This window comes from Scardinius erythrophthalmus (assembly GCF_964197995.2).
Source record: "Scardinius erythrophthalmus genome assembly, chromosome: 3".
Taxonomy (NCBI): domain Eukaryota; kingdom Metazoa; phylum Chordata; class Actinopteri; order Cypriniformes; family Leuciscidae; genus Scardinius; species Scardinius erythrophthalmus.
Genome location: NC_138223.1, coordinates 48,158,583 through 48,167,317, shown reverse-complemented (window position 1 = coordinate 48,167,317; position 8,735 = coordinate 48,158,583). Strand labels below are relative to the sequence as shown.

Below are 8,735 nucleotides of genomic sequence, written 5' to 3'. Positions count from 1 at the left end.
TGATCATTTGTTTGTGTTTATATGTACACGTGGTTTTGCATTTTGGCTGTCTAGTTTGATCTATTGGATTAAAGCGTTACATTGATAATGGTGTTTTTGGAGTTGTTTAATGATGTTAGAGCCTGACTTCAAACAAATGTTTATACGTCAACCCAATTTTCATTTTCAACAAACGTTTGACGTCTGAGCGATGTTGGAGCCCACGTCCAATAATATTTCTAGCTGGGGTGACTCACATTGTGACCATAGTATGAGCTGTGAGGTTGTTGACAGGGATAATTATACAACACATCCTCTTCTGAGGAGGCTATTCTGGAGCAAAGAGATGCCGATGTACTGTTCCCTGTATTCTCGAGTTTGGCTTTCCTCTCTTGTTGGCCAGTATTCAACCCAGGTGCGCTCTCCAAAGATGTACTGCAGACTAAAAACAAGTCAAAACAGAGACAATTACCAACTTAACTACACTGTATGCATTTACGAAGCACATGCATCATTTTAGTATAAGGGTCAATGAACTATACGCATGTCGACAGTGATAAAAAAGGAGAATCCTTTGTATACATGTTGGTTTTTATACATTTTTGACAAACATTTAACACAAATTCAGTTTCACTTGTACAAAACATTTTAATAACAGGTCAAAATACGTGATATTTTGTCAGGTGTCTAATGGGGTGTTCTCAGTTTTATGATTTCACAAATAGCTTCCTGCATAATGCTTACGTCACTAACTTTGTTTTGGCAGACAAAAGTTTTTCATATATTAACCCCCTGAGGTCGACGGTATCGCCGGCGATACCAGCTCGCTTTTTTTTTATCAGTGTAAAAGAAACTCATGAATACTCTGTTGACTTTGATTTTCCATAGGAGTTCTATACATCAATCGATTCTGTTAAATGTGTATTATTTTTGTGTATACTCACAATAAAAACATAGTGTTGTGCTTTTCGACAAATAAAGAAAAATAAACACGAAGCGAGTTCTGCCTTCTCTCTGTCCGTGTAGTCCATTCTGAAACGCGTCCGAAAATGAACCATAACTCAGTGAATACTTCACACATACACGTGATATATGTCTTTATGCAGCTTGAAATATCTTCTTTTAAATGAAGTAATTTATATAAAAAACAAATATTCTCATCTTGTGAAATCTGTATTAAAAGAGAGCGATTCCAGTCGACCTAATTAGAGCTAATTCAAATGTAATGTGACTCCGCCCACGGAGAGCGCGCGCTATTCAAACGCAAATGGCTGAGGTAATCCGCGCAATCCTGTGAACGCCCCCATCAGCTCGAGAAAACCAAAACACAAGTTTATTCAGAACATTACTTGCTTACACCGTCTTGCAGCGCTGTGAGGAATAATGAGGAATACGAGGAATACGAGCTGAGGAATACTAGTAAGTTTTTCCTTCTCGGGTTTCTGTTTATTGACGAATGAACGGCATGCGCTCTGTTTTTTCTCCATTATGGACGCGAGCTCTAAAAAAAACACTAAAAGACTTTCAAACTTTCACAGAGACCTCAAAACAAAAAGTACAAATCCTTTCTTTAAAACGAATTTCGTTTTGTATCAATTGTATCTTAATTTTAATAATTTTTTCATTAACAACTTTCCTGGATTTAAAGTAAATAAGCCTATCGTCAACGAATAATGATGTTTTAGCAAACTGTATTGCTATACTGAGATGAGTAAAAATCGACTGAAATATGTTGAAATAAAATGTTGGCTATTTGTATAAGCAACGTAAACTGCAAATTAACATTTATATGCCCTAATATTTCATGAAAACAACTTTACAGTCAGGCGAAATATGAAAGACAACATTTTGTTTAGTAGATTTGGGTACAGTTTTTACTGTAGAATATACTGCCTCGTCAAATAAGCTTTTGTTTAGCAATTTCTATATATAAAATAGCCTAATATTTTTGTCAAAAATAAAGTCATCAACTAAGATGTTAGCTGTTCCAATGTTGGCTATTTTCAAAGTAATGAATACATAGATAAAATGTAGACCTATAATCTTTCTCTTTTTTTACAAAGAAAGAGTACACTTGAAATATTGTTGAAATTGTAATTATTGTTTTTTATTACCTTTTTAATAAAATAGCACAACATATGTACAAGATAGATGTAAGCAAAATCTTAAATGGTCAATATAAGTCTTCTTCTAAATATCTTTTGTCCAAGCATTGTGGCTCAGCCAGTTTCACACCTGTGTGAATGGCTCATCATTATACAGAGTCATTATGCAGAGTGGGTGGTAATTCAGGTGAAAACCACTCCTCGTTCACGCCTCCTCGCATATTGGCTTTCCAAGCAAAACCTGTTTTACATCAATTTAAATCAATGTATGGTTTTATTTGAACGATAAAGCAAGACTATTTTCACATAATTTTGAAGAAAAAACTATAGGCGACGACATCCATTGGTCAAAAGTCTTATTGACACATATTTACTATGTGTTTTGTGGCCTTATTTCAGAAATTTTAGTTTTTAGTTTTTTCAATATCCACGCATAAACATTATTCTCTCAAAAATTAAAACATGTACATACACGTGGCTCACATATTATGGTAGCCCTGTTTGTGCTTTATAGAGTGAATTTACACCTTTGCCATTAATATGTTTATAAGCAACTGAAAAAAGCACAAATGTCAGGGCATGTCAGAACATCTCAAGGGCCCAGAAAACCGCTCAGACTCCAGAGGGTTAATATTTTAGAAACAAAATAACTTTTTTTTTGTCTTTTACAAAATATCAAAGTTCACTTATGCCAATATTTCATTTTCTAAGAATTACAGCCTTATTATCAGAATATTTCCTCCTTTAAATGGGTCATGAACTGAAAAATCGAATTTTACTTGAGGTTTTGACATCATACAATAAGAATTTTCTGTAAGTTTCAGAACTGATAACTTCCTTGTTAGTCCAAAAACGCACTTGGTTACTAACGTAACGTCTCGGTTACGTATGTAACCCTCGTTCCCTGAGTAGGGAACGGAGACGTTACGTCGGATGACGACGAATGGGGTTTCGCTTAGAAATCCTATCATCTTCGAGTATATAAAACGAGCCAATGGCAAAGAAATGCCAGGGGTCTGCGGAATTTGCATAGCGTAACTCCGCCCCACCCTGGGAGTATATAAGGAAGTACGCTGGCAACATGCAGAAATGTCTTCGCTGAGGAGCCGAGACTGAACTCAGGCGTTCCAGCGGTACAGCGGAAGTGGCAGGCAGACGTAACGTCTCCGTTCCCTACTCAGGGAACGAGGGTTACATACGTAACCGAGACGTTCCCTTTCGTTGTCACTCCGAGTTACGTCGGATGACGACGAATGGGGTTCCCAGTGTAATCACGCCACCTCTCGACTGTCTTCCAGTGCCCTGCGTAAGTCTGAGCTCCCTGTCGTGAGACTAGCACGGACGAAGGAGTCCTACTTAACACAGGAATACCAAGGTACACTGGGAAGCATATCCAGTGGAAATATGCAATCATGCCAAACCTGAAGGGGGGGACTTAGAATACACATATGACCCTGAAGGGCTGCATACGGAGTAACAGTGGGGTGTCCAGCCACAGGTGGAATATTTCAACCCCAGGGGTGGCAAGGTGGCTTGCCAAGGGAAAGACATGCTCAAAGAGGCTTACAGTGGAATACACATGTGGGGGTCACCCGGAGGGGAACCATGCACATGGAGGCACCTAGCCAAGCGCGAAAGCTGCCGGTGGTATAACTCTGGCGTTGACGTCGTCAGTGCTGGAGGAGACTCAGGGCTTATTAGGCTCACCTGAGGAGAATATCGCACGTATCCCGTCCGTGGAGAGGAATGGCGAGCAAGCGAAGACACCTGAGCAGAGTCTCTTACCGGCTAGTTGAAGCGAGTACATGAGAAGAAACTGGCTCCACTCGGAGATTATAGAATCTTGCGAATGTGTTAGGTGTCGCCCAGCCTGCAGCTCTGCAGATGTCTGTTAGCGAGGCGCCATGCGCTAGAGCCCAAGAGGATGCCACACTCCGGGTGGAGTGGGCCGTCACACCAAGGGGGCATGGTCGACCTTGCTGCTGGTATGCCAAAGCAATGGCGTCCACTATCCAGTGAGACAACCTTTGCTTGGAGAGAGCCTTTCCCTTCAGCTTCCCACCATGACAGAAAAAGAGCTGGTCTGAGGTCCTGAAACACTGCGTCCTGTCAACGTAAGCACGGAGTGCGCGTACTGGACAGAGCAGTGCCAAGGCTGGGTCTGCCTCCTCCAAAGGCAGTGCTTGCAGGTTCACCACCTGGTCTCGAAAGGGTGTGGTGGGAACCTTGGGCACATATCCAGGCCGGGGTCTCAGGATCACGTGAGAGTTAGCCGGTCCGAATTCCAGGCACGCTTCGTCAACCGAAAATGTCTGCAGGTCCCCTACCCTCTTGATGGAGGCCAATGCAACCAGGAGCGCTGTCTTCATTGACAGGAACTTAAGCTCCACTGATTGCAGAGGCTCAAAGGGAGCACTCTGCAGGGCAGTTAAAACCACTGAGAGGTCCCAAGAGGGTACGAGGGGAGGACGAGGAGGATTCAGTCTCCTGGCTCCCCTCAGGAACCTGATGATCAGGTCGTGCTTTCCTAAGGACTTACCATCAACTGCGTCGTGATGTGCGGCAATGGCGGCAACATACACTTTCAGGGTGGAGGGAGACAGCCTTCGCTCCAACCCTTCTTGCACGAAGGAAAGCACGACACTGATGGGGCATTTCGTGGGTTCTAGATTTTTAGAAAAACACCAGTTGACGAAGAGGTCTCGTGGACAATGCTCTAGCGGAAGTGATGGTAGCCACCACCGCTGGTGGTAGGGTACTCAAACCTGCCTCATCCCGTCCAGGAGCCACACGTGGAGGTTCCAAAGATCGGGACGAGGGTGCCATAAGGTGCCCCGTCCCTGAGAAAGCAGGTCCTTCCTCAGAGGAATTGGCCAGGGAGGTGCTGTCGCGAGGAGTACTAGTTCTGAGAACCAGGTGCGGTTGGGCCAATACGGGGCAACCAAAATTACCTGCTCCTCGTTCTCCCTGATCTTGCGCAAGGAGGCTCACTAGGGGAAACGCATACTTGCGGAGGCCCCGCGGCCAGCTGTGCGCCAGTGCATCCGTGCCGAGCGTGCCCTCGGTCAGGGAATAAAACAGGTCGCAGTGGGACGAGTCGTGGGACGCAAACAGGTCTACCTGTGCGTCCCCAAACTGATCCCAAATCAGCTGAACCGTCTGGGGATGGAGTCGCCAATCTCCAGCGAGAGGCCGAAGCTGAGACAGCTCGTCGGCCGCCTGGTTCAGGTCTCCCGGGATATAAATGGCACGAAGCGACCTCAGATGCTTCTGACTCCATATGAGGAGGTGGCGGGCGAGTTGTGACATACGGCGGGAGCGCAGACCACCTTGACGGTTGATGTACGCTACAGTCGCGGTATTGTCCGATCGGACTAGTACGTGTTGACCCCTGAGCAACGCATGGAAACGGTGCAGGGCAAGACATACAGCCAACAACTCGAGGCAATTGACATGCCAAAGGCGCTGGGGTCCTGTCCAGAAGCCCGCAGCAGCATGTCCATTGCACATGGCGCCCCAGCCCGTGGTTGAGGCATCTGTTGACACAACAACATGCCTGGACACTCGTTCCAAGGGCACTCCGGCCCGAAGAAAACTGAGGTTCGACCACGGGGTGAAGGTCTGACGGCAGGTTGGAGTCACTGGAACTCGGAGCGTGCCGTGGTGCCATGCCCACCTCGGGACTCGATCACGAAGCCAAAGCTGAAGTGGTCTCATATGAAGCAACCTGAGCGGCGTGACTGCGGCTGCGGATGCCATATGCCCCAGGAGCCTCTGAAAGAGTTTCAGTTGAACCACACTCTTGCCCTCGAACTGACGAAGGCAAGTCAGCAGTGACTGCGCACATGGCGACCGAGTCGATCTCCATACCGAGAAAAGAGATCCTCTGCACTGGGCAGAGTTTGCTCTTCTCCCAGTTGACCCGAAGGCCCAGACGAGCTAGGTGCCGGAGCACTAGGTCCCTGTGTTCGCAAACCTGATCTCGAGAGTGAGCAAGAATCAGCCAGTCGTCGAGATAGTTCAGGATGCGAACCCCATGTTCCCGGAGGGGAACAAGGGCTGCCTTGACGACCTTTGTGAAGACGCGAGGAGACAGAGCTAGCCCGAAAGGGAGAACCGCGTACTGGTATGCCTGCCCCTCGAAAGCAAACCGTAGAAACGGTCTGTGTCGAGGAAGAATGGAGACATGGAAGTAGGCGTCCTTCAGGTCGATTGCTGCAAACCAATCCTGTGGCCGTATGCACTCGAAAATGCGTTTGGCCGTGAGCATCTTGAATGGCATCCTGTGAAGGGAGCGGTTCAAAACGCGCAAGTCGAGGATTGGTCGTAACCCACCGGATTTCTTCGGTACAATGAAGTAGGGGCTGTAAAAGCCGGACCTCATTTCGGCTGGAGGGACAGTCTCGATCGCACCCTTTGCCAGTAAGGTAGCGACCTCCGCTCTCATAACCGGGGCATTGTCACCGACCATAGTGAAGCGGACTCCCCTGAAGCGGGGAGGAGACCGTGCAAACTGAATCGCGTAGCCGAGCCTGATGGTCCTCGCGACCCAGCGGGACAGCCTGGGAAGCTCTAACCAGGCTTCCAGGAACTGTACCAGCAGGGTCATATGGACCACAGACGTACCCTCGGTGGTGCAGCGAGGCGGAATGACCGGCCCAGGCGTGGGTGGCATAGTGGCCCGGTGCGGGGGCACGGTCATTAGCCGCGTCCTGCCAGAGGAGGCCAGGGGAGGACCAGCATCCCACTGGGGCGTGCTCTGGCAGGGAACTGGCGACAGAGGGGGACGAGAGTGGCGAGGCTCGTGAGCGGCGCGCACTGTCATCCGGACACTCTGTGTGCTCAGAGATGGGGGAGTGAGTTATTTCTTTAACCACATTAGGGTGCTGCCCATCGTGGGACGAGTAGCGGGGTGGGGAAAACCAAGGATTCTGCTACCGTCTCCTGGGAAGAACTCAACGCCATCTCTGAGCAGCCCGTCTCAGGAGCGCCGCTTGGCCTGGCGTTTAGCGGGGCACGGGGCGGGAGAGGGCTGTGGCGCCTTCCTACGACGTCCTCCACGACGCGACCCGGATGGAGGCTGCTGCTGGGGCCGTGCGGGAGGGGCGGGAGCCGTAGAAGGGCGCCCTCGGCGGCAAGCAGACTGAGGCACCTGTGCCGACGGCTGGGTGGAGGCAGCAGCTGGCCGTCGGGGCAGGACGTGTTTGAGAGCCTCAGTCTGCTTCTTGGCGGTCGAGAACTGCTGGGCAAAGTCCTCAACCGCCCCGCCGAAGAAGCCAGCCTGGGATATGGGAGTGTCAAGGAAACGGGTTTGCTCGGCCTCACGCATATCGGCCAGGTTGAGCCACAGATGTCTCTCCTGGACCACGCAAGTGGACATCACCTGACCCAGGGAGCGTGTGGTCACATTCGTCGCTCGGAGAGCAAGGTTGGTGGCGGCACGCAGCTCATCAAAGAGTCCTGGGTCAGTCCTCCCCTCGTGCATGTCACGCAACATCTGGGCCTGGTAGACCTGGAGTGTCGCCATGGCATGCAGTGAGGAGGCCGCCAGCCCCGCAGCTCTATAGGCTTTCGCCACTAGGGTGGAGGAGAACCTACAGGCTTTGGAGGGGTGCTTTGGGTTACCGCGGGAAGAAGCACTCTGAGGACACAGTTGCATCGCAACAGAGTGTTCAACCTGGGGAACCCCAGTGTACCCTTTGGCGGCCGCCTGATCGAGAGGAGGCAGGGCGAAAGAAGGTCGCCGAGCGATCACGAGAAGACAATGGTGCCTTCCAGGACCTCGTGACCTCCTCATGCACATCCGGGAAGAAAGGCATTGGGGTCGCACGCTGACGAGGATCAGCGGCGGCACCCAAAAACCAATCGTCCAGCCGCGAGCGCACCGGACCAGGTGGCGGGGACCACTCAAGCCCAATGGCCGCGGCTGCCCGGGAAAGCATGGCAGTCATCTCGGGATCAGACTCGGGCAATGCTGGCACACCCGAAGGTGGCAGCACAGCCGAATCCTCACTTCCCAAGGACTCTTGCCCACCTTGTGATGCAGCGATCGACATCGAATCTTCCTCTGGAGCGCCAAATGAGACCCGCGGCAAGTCAGAGGACTGTACTGCGGGCTCATTTGAAACACTCGCGGGTTGCACGGCGCTAGAGGACGGTGTGGAGCGTGGAATAGTCAGCGCTTTGTCCCACACCGTAATCCTCAGGTCACCCTGGCCACCAGCCGAAGTACTAGCTCTCGCGGAGCCCGTAGATCGGGGTGCGGATGAGGGGACTCTACCATGAAGGTCATTGAGTCTCGACCGTAACCGTGCAATGGGCATGTTCCCGCAATGGGAACATGACTCATCCAAAAACGCTGCCTTAGCGTGACACACAAGACAGCGATTGTGCCCATCAGAGTCAGAAATGAATAGACCGCAACCAGAAGTGCACGGGCGAGGCATCTTTAAAAAAACGTGCCGCGTGCAAGCTCTTTTAGAAAGGAGATTTCTCCACAAATGCTGAAGTGACCAGGGAGAGAACACACAAACACTGGCAAATCACTGCACAGATAAGCAGGGAATGTGCACTCGCTGGAACTCGCTGTCACACCAACACTTGGAGAGAGGCTCGTCTCAAAGAGAAATGAAGAGATGAATCTCAGGATTG

General features: G+C 49.7%; 1 pseudogene across 1 annotated transcript in view; it reads right to left on the bottom strand.

The window, feature by feature from the left end:
• Positions 1-279: 279 nt before the first annotated feature.
• The window catches only part of LOC308687931 (complement C3-like), a 70,570-nt pseudogene continuing 62,114 nt past the window's right edge, over positions 280-8,735 (bottom strand). The window contains exon 32 of the transcript in view: positions 280-421. The product of the transcript in view is annotated as a complement C3-like (transcript). The remainder of the gene's footprint in view (positions 422-8,735) is intronic.